The 16,346-nt window shown below is 54.4% G+C and overlaps 1 long non-coding RNA gene across 1 annotated transcript; it reads left to right on the top strand.

The window, feature by feature from the left end:
- The first annotated feature begins 15,566 nt into the window (after positions 1–15,566).
- On the top strand, positions 15,567–16,346 carry LOC118985597 (uncharacterized). Its single transcript, XR_005066150.1, has 3 exons — positions 15,567–15,655; positions 15,801–15,938; positions 16,028–16,346. It is a non-coding gene; the product is annotated as an uncharacterized LOC118985597 (long non-coding RNA).

The following is a 16,346-nucleotide window of genomic DNA, read 5'->3' as shown; positions in this document are numbered from 1 at the left end:
CACCTGGGAATCAGCACCAGGGCAGCACCTGAAAGGGCACAATTTGCTTGTGGGTAGCAGGGGAAGTGACTGAAAGCAGGGTGAGAGCCAAGCAAGAGGCATTGTTCCCTCTCTGACCCCTCCACCACATATAGACCAGAACACAGTGAAGTGGGTTGCCCTGCCCTGGCAAATACCTAAGGCTCTGTCCCTTACAACATAACAGGTTCACCAAGGCAAAGAAATAAGACCCAAATGAAAGAACAGAACAAAACTCCAAAAATAGAACTAAAGGATAAAGACATAGACAACCTATCTGATGCAAAGTTCAAAACACTGGTAAGAAGGATGCTCACAGAAATGATTGAGTACATATGCAAAATGGAGGAAGAAGTGAAGGCTATGCAAAGTGAAATAAAGGAAAATATACAGGGAATCAACAGTGAAGAGAAAGAAACCAGGACTCAAATTGACAATTTGGAACAGAAAGAAGAAATAAACATTCAACCAGAACGGAAAAAAGAAACAGGAATTCAAAAAATGAGGAGAGGCTTAGGAACCTGTGGGACAACTTTAAACATTCCAACATCTGAATCATAGGGGTGCCAGAAGGAGAAGAGGGAGAGCAAGAAATTGAAAACACTTGAAAAAAATAATGAAGGAGAAGGTCCCCAATCTGGCAAAGGAAATAGACTTCCAGGAAATCCAGGAAGCTCAGAGAGTCCCAGAGAAGTTAGATCCAAGGAGAAACATACCAAGACACATCATAGTTAAACTCTTCCCAAGATTAAAGATATGGGGAGAATCTTAAAAGCAGCAAGAGAAAAGCAGAGAATTACCTACAAAGGAGTTCCCATAAGACTGTCAGCTGATTTCTCAAAAGAGACCTTATAGGCAAGAAGGGACTGGAAAGAAGTATTCCAAGTCATGAAAGGCAAGGCCCTACATCCAAGATTGCTCTATCCAGCAAGGCTTTCATTTAGAATGGAAGGACGGATAAAGTGCTTCTCAGACAAGGTCAAGTTAAAGGAGTTCATCATCACTAAGCCCTTATTATATGAAGTGTTAAAGAGACTTATCTAAGAAGAAGAAGATCAAAACTATGAACAGTGAAATGACAATAAACTCACAACTATCGACAACTGAACCTATAAAAAAAAAACAAAAACAAACTAAGCAAACAATTAGAACAGGAACACAATCACAGAAATGGAGATCACACGGAAGGCTATTGGTGATGGGGGGAGGGGATAGAATGGGGGAAAAGGTACAGGGAGTAAGAAGCAGAAATGCTAGGTACAAAATAGACAAGGGGGAGGGTAAGAATTGTGTGGGAGATACAGAAGCCAAAGAACTTACATGTACCGCCCATGGACATGAACTAAGGGGGGCGGCAATGTTGGAGGGTCGTGGGGTGGAGGGTGGAGGGGGATAAAGTGGAGAAAAAAGTGGGATAACTGTAATACCATAGTCAATAAAATATTCTTAAAAATGATAAAGACTAATTAAAATCCATTGTCGGACTGGATAAAAATAATTTTAAAACACAAGATCCAACTGTATGTTGTCTGCAAGAAACCCACTTTAACGATAAAAACAACTTTATAACTACAATATATGCCAATTATATCTCAACTTTAAAGTAAATAATAAAAGACTGTGTCGCAGCAGTAACTCAGCCTTTTTCTCCGGAAGGACCCTGCCTGCTCAGATGAATGCAGCGCCCTCTGGGAGGGAGCCTGGGGGGAAGGAGACGCAGCCGGGCGCTAGCCTGCTGCATCCGCTCTGCCCTGGGGGCCCCTCGCTTCCACTCTCTCTGCACCCTTCGCTACATGGATGTGACCTCTGTTTCCATTTGGCAATGTGGTGCCCCCTCAGCTCTGCAGTGGGCCCAGCCGCCACGTGAGTCAAAGCGAGAGGGGAACGCAGACCGCTGTGGCTTAGGTGGTTGGGCGTCGTCCTGCAAACCGGAAGGTCACGGTTTCGATTCCTGGTCAGAGAACATGCCTGAGTTTGAGGCCAGGTCCCTGGTTGGGGGAGCACAAGAGGCAGCTGATTGATGTTTCTCTCCCCCACTTTCTTCCCTCCCTTCCCCTCTCTCTAAAAACAAAGAAATAAAATCTTTTTAAAAATAAAACTGGGAAGAGAGCAGAGGTTCCGGGCAGGCAGTGATGCCACCTGTTAACCAGCCTCAGCTGCAGCACAGTCCCTCAGGAAGGAGACGGCAGAGGGGACAGGACTGGAAGATGTCACCTCATGCCGCACCCCAGGGCTCTGGGGTCCCCGTAACAGCTGCACACTGGGAGTGTTAGGGAAAGAGGTGGCCAAGGTGGCAGCCATGAGACAACTCCAATGGCAGGGTCCTTGGGAGTTGAGGGTGTCCAGAGCTTTGGAGGTCAGCCCCTGCCTGTAAGCGGCCCCTACAGAACATTAAAGGCCTGGGCATCACGAGGCAGCCGGAGCAGGGGTGACAGCAGGTGAGCAGGGCCTGGCCAGGCCAGCGCCAGCATCGGTGAACTGGGGTGTCCAGGGGTGGGGCAGGCATGCATTCGCCACTCTCCTAGGCCTGACAGCTCCGTCCTGCAGGCTGAGTAAAGCAGGGAAAGGAGGTCCCACCCTATCAGCAGCACAGAGAGGGTGTGACTCCCCTAAAGACACACAGCGTGTGCTGACTGAGGCAGGCCTAAAGCTCAGAAGCAGTGGCTCCCCGTTGGGCTTCCTGCAGTGACACTGTGTTATGATTGATTATGAAAAAGACCCTCACCAGGACTTGAGCTCAATCGAGTACTGAGGGTGGGCGGGGGAGGTCCGCCCCTGTAGGCAGCAAGGGGGAGTCCAATAACAAAGCCACAAAAAGTGGCCTGTGTTTTTAAAGATCACTACACTTGCCATTCTGACCACGGCGGTGATTAAATGACTCTTCTAGTTAGAAATCTTTTGTGAGTCTAAGTACTGAACAATCACGGGGGCTCTGCCCAGTGTAGCTCAGTTGGTTAGAGCACCATCCCACACACCAGAAGGTTGGGGGTTCGATTCCCAGTAAGGCCCGTATGGGAGGCAACCAGTTGATGTTCCTCTCTCTCCCTTCCTCTCTCTCTCAAATTAGTAAATATATTTAAATAAACAACCAACCACTGGGGTTGTTGTTAAGAATATGATATCAGCATGTTTTAAAACCACCTTTCCTGTGATAGACACTGCGTTCCACGTGACAGTTGATCCAGAGAACTTCTCTGTACCCTTGGCCCCTGGCACACCCAGGCTCTGCTGCAGGCATTTGTTTCAGGTTTGGTAATGATGTGGGGCAGTTCAGCTCAGCCCCAGACACAGGCGGTGCTGCACCACGTCCCACAGGGCCCAGTGCGGGAGCAGCCGGTGTGAAGGAAGCCGTGCCGCGCTGCGGGCGGTGGAGAGAGGCAGCGGCGCAGCCCTGGTGGCCTCGGGCTGCCCTTCCGCACGCCCGCCACACCCTGAGCCTCGTGGACTCAGTCTTTGCAAGTGTTTCTTAACGTGTCGTTTTTCCCTTTTGCAAAAAAGATATTGATATGACAAAATATTCATTACAGTTTTCCTTTTTGGTCTATGATATTGTAATTGTTTTGTTTATTACTCTTCACTGTCACAAGTGTTTGTCTGGGAAGTTCAATAAAAGAAAATTTTCACTCTCTGCATTGTCTCTGAGCATTATTCTTATTACTCATTTTATTTTGTGATTATTAAAGACAATAATTATGTGGCCTGGGGAGGGACAGAAAGCAGCTGCTGCCTGAAGGCTAACTCCGTGTCTGGCAGCCCTCCCCCAAAAACCTCACCTCGACCTCAGGAGATGGGCTTCTGTGACCTATTTTACAAGTGAGGAAACCGAGGCTCAGCCACGGGGGAGTGTGAACCTAGGACTGCACCGTAAGTGTCAGGAGGGAGCTTCAAACCTAAGGTTGGCCTGGCTCCAAGGGTGTGTCTGAAATGCCAGCGAGTGTGGAGACCCTGACTGAGCAAGGCGGAGGGCCCTGAGCCAGGGCAGTCAAGGAGGGCTTCCTGGAGGGTGGGGTGCTGGGAGGGATGTCTACAGGGCAAGGCAGTGAACCGTGAGGACCACGTGAGGAGTCAGGGAGTAGGGCTTCCCGCTGGAGCCCTGTCAATTCCTGGGTATATGGCCGTGGTGTCCCCTCTCTGGAGTTTTCAAAGACCCAAGATTCCACAGATCAGGCTAAGACAGTGGTCTGGGCAGTGACCTTGGCTGGCGATTATGAATTTGCCCTGACTCATGTCTAAGAACTGGACCCCAAGTCCCCCTGGCACACCCCACCCCGCACCTCTGATAAGGAGTCCAGACCCTGGATGGAAGTCCAGATGGCATCATGCTTAAAAACCATAAACCTGGTTCAGAGTCCCAGATTCACCACCTCCTTTCCGGATGAGTGACCTTGGACATAGCGCTGCTTGTCCTTAATCCCAGCACCCTGAATCACAACGTAGGGTCATCATTTTGACCTCAAAGGGTGGTTGTGAGAACTAATCAGAATAATGATGCCTGGTATTTATTGGACAGTTCTTTTATGCTAACACTCTGCTAAGCGTTCACATTAAGCCTCCCCAAGAACTATGGAGGTATCATTGTCATTTATAACTGTGACAGTTGCGTCCCAGAGCGGTGATGTAACTTGCCCCATGCCACACCTCTCTTCTGCTTAGCCCAGCGCTTGAGTCACGGGAAAAGGTAACTATGACCATAACTAGTTCTGACACACCAGGCCCCCTCCGCGCAGCTTAACGTTTCTGGAGTGAGGATGTGCCCCACAGCTGACACGGAGGGAACGTGGCAGCCGGCAGGCCGAGGGTGACTTAGCCACTGTCTGCTGTCCAGTTGCCTGGGTGGCTGGGATAAAGGCTGATGGAATTTTACCAGATCCCAAGTTTCACTTCAAATGACTTCAAATAACTTCTAAAAGGATGCCGCCCGACCATGTGGGGTCACCGAGTATACACAAAGGCAGCCACTGCCTGGACAGCGCAGTCAGAACGGAAAAGTGCCAAATTCAGCCAAAGAAAGTTTAGACTCCAACTGTGGAGAATTTAGATCAAATCACTGAAGGACATTATGATGTACAACTCCACAACTAAAAACATACCAGTGTCCAGTGTCAGTTTTTTAAAGGGGCACCCCTGATAGGTTGCTTTTTCCATCCAAAAGTTATTAAATACATATAATGTTTTTCTTTTAAAAAACATCTTGGAATTGGTGATGCCATAGAATCAAGTAAATCCAGCAAAGCACTCATATTCTTCCGGTTGTGAGCAACAGAAAACCCACTCAAGCCCTGGCTGGGTAGCTCAGTTGGTTAGAGCACTGTCCCAATACACCAAGGTTGCGGGTTCAATCCCCAGTCAGGGCTCATGCAAGAATCAACCAATGAATGCATAAGTAAGTGGAACAACAAGCTGATGTTTCTCTCCCCTCCTCCCCCCTTCCTCTATACAATTAACTTTTAGAAACAAAACAAAAAAAAACCACAACTTCAAACTGGCTTGAGTGAAAAAGGAATTTCATTATCTCCCTTCCCATGCTACCAGCAACTCCCGCCACCCCCGCTCCCAGGTTTGATGCCTCCCAACTCCCCTACAGTGTTTCCACATCTTGCGTTCAAAGCTGCAACCAAGCAAGCAAGATCCCACCAGCTGGGCCATGGCTGGAAATCCTCTGTGGGTGGGGGCTTCGTTGCAGCAATCTGAGTGGTGGTGGGCGGGGTTTGTCTTAAAGCTTCGTTTGCATAATAAGCACCTTTTCTCTCAATGGTGCTTCTTTTCCGGGTGATGGAAGGGTTTGTGATGGAGATTCAGCGGGGTCAAGCACCCACCAGCTCACCCCTTGGTTCCCTCACTGTTGTTCACCAATTTAAATTAGGGGACACATGGCGGTGGGCCAGGGGGCTCAGTCAGCCACCAGGTGCTGCCACCCAGTGTCCCCAGAGCAGTGTTGACAGCTACAGCCAGCTCTTGCCGAATGCGTTCCATTCTCCATCCACTGGGTGAGGTCTCTCCAGGTACAAGGTGGGCACCGTGACTGAGAGGTTTGACGGCCTCTACTGCTGGGGCCCCAGAGGGGAAGAAGTGTGGCGATAAAGATGACCCTGCCCCAGCCTGAAGAGCTGTGGTAGGTTGTGCCCATGCACCCGAGTGCAAAGCCGCAAGCCGGTGAGTGAGGACGCCCAGGAGGTGCACTGTGAGAACAGCCACTGGCAAACACCTGCTCCCACCGTGCCAGCAATGAGACCTTTGCAGCCAAGGACCACAAGATCCTGTGCAGCAAACACACCACCCGGGAGGACTTCCCCAAGGGCAAGGGCCGCTTCAAACCGATGGGGGCAGAAGATCAGAATGTGGGGTACCAGGAGGCTGTCAGACACAAAGGCTGCAGGTCAGTCATTGGGACTGGGAGGTCCTTCCGCAAGGGGCAAACTTGAACCGTGTGACTTGCCGCAAGGCCTGCTTTGCCAGCATTGCAGGAAGCGCACCAGTGTGGCGGCCCCTGAAGGACAATCCTGGCACCACAGCTGCTTCCTCTGCAAAAAGTTCTCCTCGAACCTGGCCAGCGGGTGCTTTGTCTTTATCAGGAACAAGGGTGTTGCCCGGACTGAATCAGAAAGCCTTAAAATGACAGGGGCCCCTGTCCTGTAATTGAATTGAATCTTGTCCTTGTGTCCTCGCCCTCTGCCATGAAACTATCCGCAGGGAAAGAGCGGCTGTCACCTCTTCGAAGTTGCTCCTTCTGTCTTTCCTCCCATGTTCCGGTATTAACTCAGACAAAGGCTCACAGTGATCATTTAGGATTTAACAAAAAGCAACTCTGCAGCAAAGTCAAAGTCAATGGCAGTGAAAGAGGGAACACTTAGATAGGCGGACTCTTCAGCATGGTTATTATCCCAGAGCAGAAAAGTGCTAACCGTTGAGCTGCTCAGTGACGTAAGCAAGAAGCCTCAGAGAGGAAGCCTCCAGGGCGATGCCCCTCACGGCTCAGCTGGGACCCATCGAGTCACCACTCGGCACCCAGCAAGCAAGATCCCACCAGCTGGGCCGTGGCTGGAAATCCTCTGTGGGTGGAGGCTTCGGTGCAGCACTCTGACTGGCGGTGGGCGGGGTTGCAGCAGCTGCCCCTGCTCACTGCTCTCCCCGTTCTGTGAGCAGGCAGAGGACCTACCAAAATGTGTGGTTTAGCTTCCTCATCAAAACCTTCCTTCTCTTCTTTTGTGCTTTCAAAGGACCAATATGAGTCTCCAGGAAGTGGACATTGGAACTTAGCTGTGAGTCTAAACTGCCCTTTTCCCCCGCACTAATGTTTGACTTCTCCATGGAGCATGTCCTCGGAACTTTCAGGAATGGGACACGCAGGTGGTTTGGAAAGGGTAGGCAGATGTGAGAGAACCAGCCTGTAGTGCAGGCTCCGTCTGGAACATGCCCACGCCTTTCCTCCCCCTTTCTCAGGCCAGTGACCTTTCGTTCCCCTGGACTCCAAGGGTCCCCACTAGACTTTCAGCCAGCAGAGCAGTGGGCGGCAGCAGCAGCAGCTCATCATGGACTGACCCCCCCATCCTGTCTCCAAGGCCCCCTTTTCTCTGACTTCCCGGTGAGCTCACAGCAGCCCCGCCTTGGCTCTCTCCTTTCCTATCACGTTTCTAAGGAGCCAAAGCAGAGCATGGCCTGGACTCTCTCCTGTTGCTGCTTCTACCCCAAGTCCACCTTTACCTCACTGTCCCCGGCTGTAATAATGGGAGCTGGACTCGTCGCATTGTGGAATCTCTCCCGCACCAAGTCAAGACCCCACGCACTACAGGCCGGCGGCCTGAGGCAGACCCGCTCTGGGCCCAGTCCCTTTCCTGTGAGACCCGAACAAAATCTTCCCAGCCTGGTAGGACCTTAAACAAGGATACGATTGAGGACAATATTTATGACTTAGAAAGTTATCAATGATATAAGTGAAGAAGAGAAATTGTGAGAAGGTATATATAGCATGAGAGTGCGTGTGTATATGTGCATGTGTGTGTGTTGTGTAAAGCTCACAGTGGTTAAGAACTGCAGCCATACTGCTTAGAATCAAATCTGGCTTTCACCTCTTATTTACCTTGGGCATTTTACTTAAACTTCCTATGTGTCAATTTCTTCATCTGTAAAATAGGGCTAAAAATAGGGGTAAGGTGCCCTGGCTCGCGTAGCTCAGTGGATTGAGCGCGGGCCTGCGAAGCAAAGGACCGCAGTTCGATTCCCAGTCAGGGCACATGCCTGGGTTGCAGGCCGGTTCCCTGCAGGCCAGTTTCCAGCAGGGGACTCATGAAAGGCAACCACACATTGATGTTTCTCTCCCGCTCTCCTTCCCCTCTAAAGATAAATAAATAAAGTCTGTAAAAAATATATTTAAAAAAAATAGGGGTAAGGTGAGGAGGATTCCAGGAGACAGTCTAAGGTGTTTAACTCAGGTCCTCACGTACAGCAAGTGCTCAGACAATGTCAGTGGTTAATCTTGTGCAGGGGGCGGGGGCGGGGGCAGCCTCCTGTGCAGGGGGCGGGGGCGGGGTCCTCAGTCTCCAACAGCCCGGCCTCCGGAACCAGCGACCCCGCAGCTGCCGGCTGCCCATTGTTCCTGCCTTCCTGCGCTGGCCGCTGGGAGAATCCGGCCGGGGTGGCTCCAGCCCAGGCAGGGAAGGCGTCCAGGCGCCCCTCTCCCTCCTTTGTGGGCGGTCAGCCAGGGCCCTCCCGCCTTCAGCACCCACCTGGGGAGTGTGAGCACCAGGCTGTGAGTCCTGGGGCCTCCGTTCCCCCCGCCAAAATAAAAGGCAGCAGAGGTGCCCGGCTCACAGGGACACACGAGGGCTCCGTGAGACCACACGTGCAGGAGGCTGAGCACTCTGCTTGGCTTGGCTTCCCGCCGTGAGCACCTCAGTCCTCAAAGGGACTGGCTCAGGCCAGCTTTCAGAACGCAGCTCGCAGCTGGGTACAAGGGCACTGATTTAGNGTCTAAGGTGTTTAACTCAGGTCCTCACGTACAGTAAGTGCTCAGACAATGTCAGTGGTTAATCTTGTCAGCCTCCTGTGCAGGGGGCGGGGGCGGGGTCCTCAGTCTCCAACAGCCCGGCCTCCGGAACCAGCGAGCCCCGCAGCTGCCGGCTGCCCATTGTTCCTGCCTTCCTGCGCTGGCCGCTGGGAGAATCCGGCCGGGGTGGCTCCAGCCCCGGCAGGGAAGGCGTCCAGGCGCCCCTCTCCCTCCTTTGTGGGCGGTCAGCCAGGGCCCTCCCGCCTTCAGCACCCACCTGGGGAGTGTGAGCACCAGGCTGTGAGTCCTGGGGCCTCCGTTCCCCCCGCCAAAATAAAAGGCAGCAGAGGTGCCCGGCTCACAGGGACACACGAGGGCTCCGTGAGACCACACGTGCAGGAGGCTGAGCACTCTGCTTGGCTTGGCTTCCCGCCGTGAGCACCTCAGTCCTCAAAGGGACTGGCTCAGGCCAGCTTTCAGAACGCAGCTCGCAGCTGGGTACAAGGGCACTGATTTAGCCCTTAGTGTCTGAGCCCACACAGGTTCCTCAGAAGACCGTGCTGCCTCTCCCTACAGCCCCTTCCCCCAGCACCGACAGAAAGTGCGTGGAAGGGTTGAGCAGCTTTTCCAGGCTGGCTGCCAGAAGAGGCAGGATCTGAAGCCCTTGCATCCTGGCTCTGCCACTGAATTGCTGTGTGACCTTGGGCAAGGCCTTCCCCCTCTGTGCCCCAGTTTCCTTCCTCTACTGCAGCGGTCCCCAATCTTTTTGGCACCAGGGACTGGTTTTGTGCAAGACAATTTTTCCATGGACCAGGGGTGGGGGGATGGTTTGGAGATGATTCAAGCACATTACATTCGAGATCACCTTCTACTGTGCAGCTGGGGTCCTAATGGACCCAGACCAGTAAGGTCCCAGGCCTGGGGCGGGTGGGGACCTCTGCTCCACTGGCTCAGGAAGGCAGGTGTGGCTCCCCCACTCCCCCGCACCGAACTGCCCCAGCTGGTTGGGTCACTGCGGGAAAGCTGACCCCTCCAGGGCTCAGTTTCTTTTGTCTGCAAAATGGTATGCCCGCATAGATTAGAGAGATTCCTCCTGATCTGCAGGTATTTATTTCATTTATCTTTCTGTCGCCCCCTTCCCACTTCTCGGCTCAGAAGAGGACCCGTGCCACATGCTGGGTCAGACTCTTAGAGGCTTCTGGAGAGTAAATCCGAGCCTTTGCAGCTTGTCCTCCCGCTGGGCAGGCCCTGGTCCAGGTGTCTGCTGTGCTGTCCCCGCGCCCTGGCCTCAGGGCACAGAGGGCGCCTCTGTATCCACAGGCTGGCTTTGACAAGACATGGACAACACAAGACTGCATGCCAGTGCCCGGGGTGCGGGGGTGAACCTTCCGTCCACAGAGGGAGTTCACACAAGATTCAGGAGGAGGAACAGGGGCTTAAACCTCCATCGCAGCTTCACAGCCTAACCCTGTTCCCAGAACCCTCGCAGGAGGCGGCAGGGCTTCTCCATCGCCTGCCTGCCTTCTCGCTCCCCTCGGGGCAGCTCCCCAGTCCCTGCCGCTTCCCAGTTTTGGTGGGGGGGGGGCAGGTGCGGGGGGCTTCAATGCTCCCATAATGTCCATCCACTTCCTCAAAGCCATCCCAAATAAAGTCACCCCCAGAGACATTTTAGGAACACACTGTGCCTCTGTAAACACGCAGTCTGGGAATGAGCCCCTCCAGCTGGCATTTTCCAAGCCTCTCTTTGTCCGGCTCCTGCTTTGGAGTTTGCCGGCCCAAATTCATCAGTGGGCTCAGTAGGGGCAGGCTCTTCCACCGAAAAGAGTCGCCTTCTGTGGAGGGCTGTTTGGAATACAAAGGTACGATTCCCCATGTAACCCATCTATTTCATGTCATTGTCACTAAGGTTCCACAGGTCCTCAGGAGACACCGTCCCGATTTTATGGTGATGGAACCTGANTGCCTGCCTTCTCGCTCCCCTCGGGGCAGCTCTCCAGTTCCTGCCGCTTCCCAGTTTTGGGGGGGGGGCAGGTGCGGGGGGCTTCAATGCTCCCATAATGTCCATCCACTTCCTCAAAGCCATCCCAAATACAGTCACCCCCAGAGACATTTTAGGAACACACTGTGCCTCGGTAAACACGCAGTCTGGGAATGAGCCCCTCCAGCTGGCATTTTCCAAGCCTCTCTTTGTCCGGCTCCTGCTTTGGAGTTTGCCGGCCCAGATTCATCAGTGGGCTCAGTAGGGGCAGGCTCTTCCACCGAAAAGAGTCGCCTTCTGTGGAGGGCTGTTTGGAATACAAAGGTACGATTCCCCATGTAACCCATCTATTTCATGTCATTGTCACTAAGGTTCCACAGGTCCTCAGGAGACACCGTCCCGATTTTATGGTGATGGAACCTGAGGCTCCTGCCAGATCGGAGGGTAGGGCTGTCGGGCACCACAACCCCCGGCTCTGGAATGTCAGCTGCCTTCAGCGCCCTCATGCCCCAGGTGGGTCCCCACCCCCACCCCAGGACACAGCTGTTCCCGCTGCCCCTGCCCAGGTGATCACAGTGGCCTGGTAGACACCCTGAGGTCGTCATCAGTGTATTCTCCATATTATTCCCACGCTCTGCCCTCACACATACGCGGTAGGATGGTGTTTCCCTGTGATTGGGTAGGGTCATGTGACTAGCCCTGACCAAGAAAGTATTAAATGTGACATTTGCCCCTCGGCCTGGTGCATTTTATTGCCAGGCTGAGACCCTCTCCCACTGCGGAGTCTACTGACTGACGGCCTTTGAGGCAGACGGCAGCTGCCACAGCGCCCTGGGCCCTGGAGCGAGAAGCCGGGAAGGGCCCTGCCAGCCCGCCACAGCGCCCTGGAGTGTGCAACCAGCGCCTTCATGTCGGGAGCCACTGAGGTTTGGGGCGGTTTGTCCCGCAGCTTGACCCAGCGTACCGTGACTAGTCCAGAGTTCCAAAAGCAAAACGGCGCGGAGGACCCCCTGTGTCTGGAGACCTATTCTGTGTTCTTTCACGCCGTGGTCAGTCAGGTGCAACCACAGAGGAGAGCCTCGGGAAATCCAAGTTTCTCACACTCACCGGTCTTGGAGATAGGAGGCATGCATGTCACACGGGGTCACACGGGAAAAGACCAGCGCCATCAGAAGGCAGGAGTTGGGGCGGAGGCTGCCAGACCTCGGCCCTGACTGTGTTTTCTGCGGGCAATGCAGGACAGGGGAACAGTTCAGGTTGGTCCTGGGCCACACGGGTGGTCTCCCGTTGCCGGGTACCTGGCCCTGAGGTGAGGAAAGGGACGGATGTGGCCTCCTGGGTGTGGGAGCTGGTGGAGGAGGCCTGGCTCGGGGTGCACAGTGCCCAGTGTCCAGGCTGGGCATCTGTGGAGTCTGGGCTCAGCAGGGACTGGAGTGACAGCGAGCTGGCTCCTTGTGGGATCTAAGCACATCTTGGTATGAGCAGCTGAGACCGACGCTCGGCTACCAGCTGTTCTCCCCCTTTTCCTTTCTAACAGAACCCCGATACTGCCTAGCACAAACTCCATTTCCCAGCCTCCCGCGCAGCTGTGTGGTCCTGTGAGTAAGTTCTTGCCGCCCGACTGTGTCAGCTGAAGTCGCCCTGGACCTCCTGATGGGCGTCCTGGGGGAGGCTGGCTCAGCTCATGGGAGGCAAACTTTTTGTTCTGCTTCCTCCTCCCGCTGCCTGGAATGTAGTTGTTAGTTGTCATCTCTGCAAGCCCAGCAGCCACACTGGGCGGAGCAGGGAGTGCACAGCAGGTGTGAAAATGGAAAAGACTGGGAAGGTGTTTTAGGACATAATGAAGGCTCCATCAAATCTCCTCTGAAGTTGACTCTCCAGGGGGATGCCCAGCTAGAGGAGCCCCCCTGTATCAGGTCAGTGACGGGAGCGGCTTAGGAGAGATATTTCTGGGTGAGTTTAGGGCCTGGAGGACACTTTCTCCAGCCATGGAGTGGGCCACTTGGGCGAAGCAACTCAAACAACTGGGGAAATGGGCCTTGGAACATACATTCTAGAGTTCGCTTCGCCTTCCTTCTCCTGCCCAAGCGCCCCCAGATCCCATGCTCCCCGACTCCACAGCCTTCTGCCGCATGAGCAAAGCAAACGTAGGAAGAGCAAGAGTTGCCCTACCCAGCTCTCCCAGAGGCCTCTGAAAGGGCAGCCAGGCGCCCCCACCAAGATGTGGGGCAGAAAGCCAGGGAGGGAAGTCCGGTGGGAGGGACTCCAGCCCTGCGCTGACAAACCTCCCCCCAACCCATATCCAGGCTCCCCGTCTGTGAAATGAGGCAGTGATACTAACCCTGGCTCCCTCCCAGGGGTGCTGAGGGGCCCTGCTCTGGGCGGAGAGGCAGGCAGGAGGAAGGAAAGGACCAGTGTGCGCTCTGGCTGAGCAGGTCACTTCCGGTCACAGGAAGCAAAGAGCAGTAACTTATGCCTTGGTGGTCGGGAGCCCCGGTCCGGTGTCGGTCAGATCTGGGTCCCATGGCATGACCCACCACTCATGACCTTGTGATCCTGGGCCTGAGCTTTCCCATCTGCAAACTGGGCGTTGTGATTCCTGGAGACAGGGATTGGCGCCGATGGACGCGAGCCCCTAGTTTGGGGCCTGGCGCAGAGCGGCCCCTCAGTAGCGGGTGGGTCGTTCCTCGCACATTCCTGGTCTCAGTGACATTTGCATTCTTACTGCCCCCCTGTTTCAAACCCTCTCCCCATGAGGGGTGAATCCCCACCTAATGATGCTTCCGACTGAGGAGAGCCTGTTTACCAGCACGCTCTGTGATGAGGGCCTGAGCACGTGATTTGGGTTCTACCAATCACAAGCCCTGGGAACAGACCTTTGGGGGAATCCATGGCCTACGGTGGCAGGGGCACGCGGGTCCATTCTGGCAGTGTCTGGAGTCATCGGGGACAGAAGTTCTGCAGGGACTGATGGAGTCTGGGTTTCGGCAGGACAGCCTGCTGTGTCGATGCCCCCGGGGCAGGGGGCTGAGACAGGGAGTCAAGGCCATAGGTCCTCCAAGCTGGGTTCTCTGACTCCCTGAGCCTGTGCGCTCCCCAGTGTCCTTGGATATGTTCCTTTGCTGCTTAAGTCACCCATGGCCAGTTTCAGTTGACGGCGACAGCAAACCCCCACTGTCTCCCCAGGCCCGAAGGCTGCGGGCGCTCCCTGTAAGGCTGTTCTCTGAGAGGCTGACCTTCCCCTTCCCGTGGGTGTAGATACTGCATCTGCATCTCCGGCCAGCTCTCCCCAGGCAATTACGAAATAAAACCCGGGTCCAGGGCCAGCGTGGCGGAAGCCACAATAAACGGGAGAGTAGACCTTTGCAAGGGGAAAGCGGGCTAGTTCTGGGTTCAAACCCCGGTTCCGCAACTTACGTGTGTGATCTGGGGCCCACAGCACACCTCTGAGCCTCAGTTTCCCTATCTGTCACACACCCCACGGGTTTGAAGGAGGTGAGGGATGGAAAGTCCCTTGCCCCAGGCCTAGCACACTGTGGGCACTGGATGTGATGAGAAACTGGCTCAGTGAGGAGGAGCAAAATACTACTGATGTTGTTTGCTTCAGAATCGACTTGGAAGGTGAGTCAGATTCAGTAGGCTGGGGGCCCCTGGGATCTGTCTTTTTATGTGTCCCCTGCCTAGAGGCCTCTGCTGTGGGTGGCTGGGGCCACTGCACTTAGAGAAATGCAGAATCTGAGGGGGCGGGTGCAGGGTGAGGGGCAGACGGCTGGGCCTCCTTGTCGGGTGGGGTGATGTTAGCTCCTCTCTCACTGGAAGCTTTTAGAGTGACCGTCTCAGGGGCAATCCAACCTGAGCTCATGGCCCGGGAAGGATGCAGGTACTTTTGGTGGAGCTCACCTTCTATCACACTGAGAACCGTGGTGGGTGCATTCTTCTCCCTCGGATAATGCAATACCCAATAACATGGACGGATATATAATAGTTCACCTGTAGTTAGCACTTCCCCTGAGCCAGGCACTAAGCGAGCACTTTATTTGTGCTAATAAAATCAAAGTGATATCGTTTTCCCCATCTCACAGGTGAGGAGACTGAGGCCCAGAGACGTCACTTGCCCAAGGTCACATGGCCTAACAGCAGGAGTTTAAGCCTACACTGTGCCCCCTTCAGGATGTCACATCTTGTGAGGGCACTATAGGCCAGGGTCTCTGGCTGGTGCCTGTGCTGCCAGGCAAGGGGCTGAGGGGCGGGGTGGGACTAAGTGGGGTGCAAGTGTGAGGGACTGTAGCCCTTTAGCTCACCAGGCCTCTGACCCTCTGACCCTCTAGGGTCCTCAGCTGCTACCCAGGACATCTGTGACTTGGCTGCCCCGGCAGCTCCACTCAGTTCACAGTCAAGGCCTGGCCTTTCCGCTCAGGCATGTGGCCTTGGACAACGTGCCTCACTGTCGGGATCTGGGGCTGCTGTGAGCAGTGGAGAGCCCGGGTTACGCCGCGGGCCCAGCACAGCGCCCACCATGGAGGGGCCCAACAGAAGGTCTCTCACTGTCGTCATCGTTCAATGGCAGGGATGGGGCCACGGCGACATAACCGCGGTTTTGCCGCCCCCCAGACCCCACCCAGGGGCACAGCTGGTCTTTCCCTCTGTCCAGCAACCAACCGTTGCCCCTTCTTCAGGTAAGAGCACTGCCACCTGAACCAGGTAACTTGTATTTCTGTAGCGTGCAGCTGGACCGATTCCACGGGGAGGCCGAACGAGAGCACTTCCTGAGTCCCCACGGTGTCCTGGGCACTGCTTGTGACTAATTCATTTGATCCTCAGGACAAGCCTGTAAAGCGGGTCCCTGCATTCCCCTTTGTGGATGTGGAAACTGTCACTCAGAGAGGTAGGGTAATTTGTGCCTCGTCACAGATGTAGGACGCAGATTTGATGCTGTCGGCCTGCCCACCCATCTCTTAAGTGAGTGAGCCATTGTTTGTCACTGTGACGGACTTTCTCACTTACTCATTCAATAAGTAGGCACTGACAGCCCACTGTGTGCCTGGCAGGGCCCTGGGCCCCAGGATTGGAGCCCCACAGACAAGCCCCGCCCTCAGGGAGCTCCCAGCAGGGGGCACGGAAATGTTCTGCCTCCTGGGCCAAGTGCCGGTGGCAGCAGCGGCCGGCAACCTCGACCTCCCTGTCTGTCTGTGGGAGGATTCTGAGCCACTTCTGGGCTCAGAGGGGAGCGCCGAGGTTGATTACTCAGATCTGCCAATGGCGCTGCTAGGAAGTTTCTGAGCGTACGCTGTATCTTGGACACTCGTTTTATTTTTGAAAGCTGTTCACACAAATGTATAAGGAAGCAGAAATATATCCTAGTTGGAG

Source organism: Sturnira hondurensis, unplaced genomic scaffold (assembly GCF_014824575.4).
Source record: "Sturnira hondurensis isolate 20B ecotype Veracruz unplaced genomic scaffold, ASM1482457v3 Scaffold0004136, whole genome shotgun sequence".
Lineage (NCBI taxonomy): Eukaryota > Metazoa > Chordata > Mammalia > Chiroptera > Phyllostomidae > Sturnira > Sturnira hondurensis.
The sequence above is the reverse complement of the archived record's forward strand: the minus strand, read 5'-3'. Positions and strand labels throughout refer to the sequence as shown.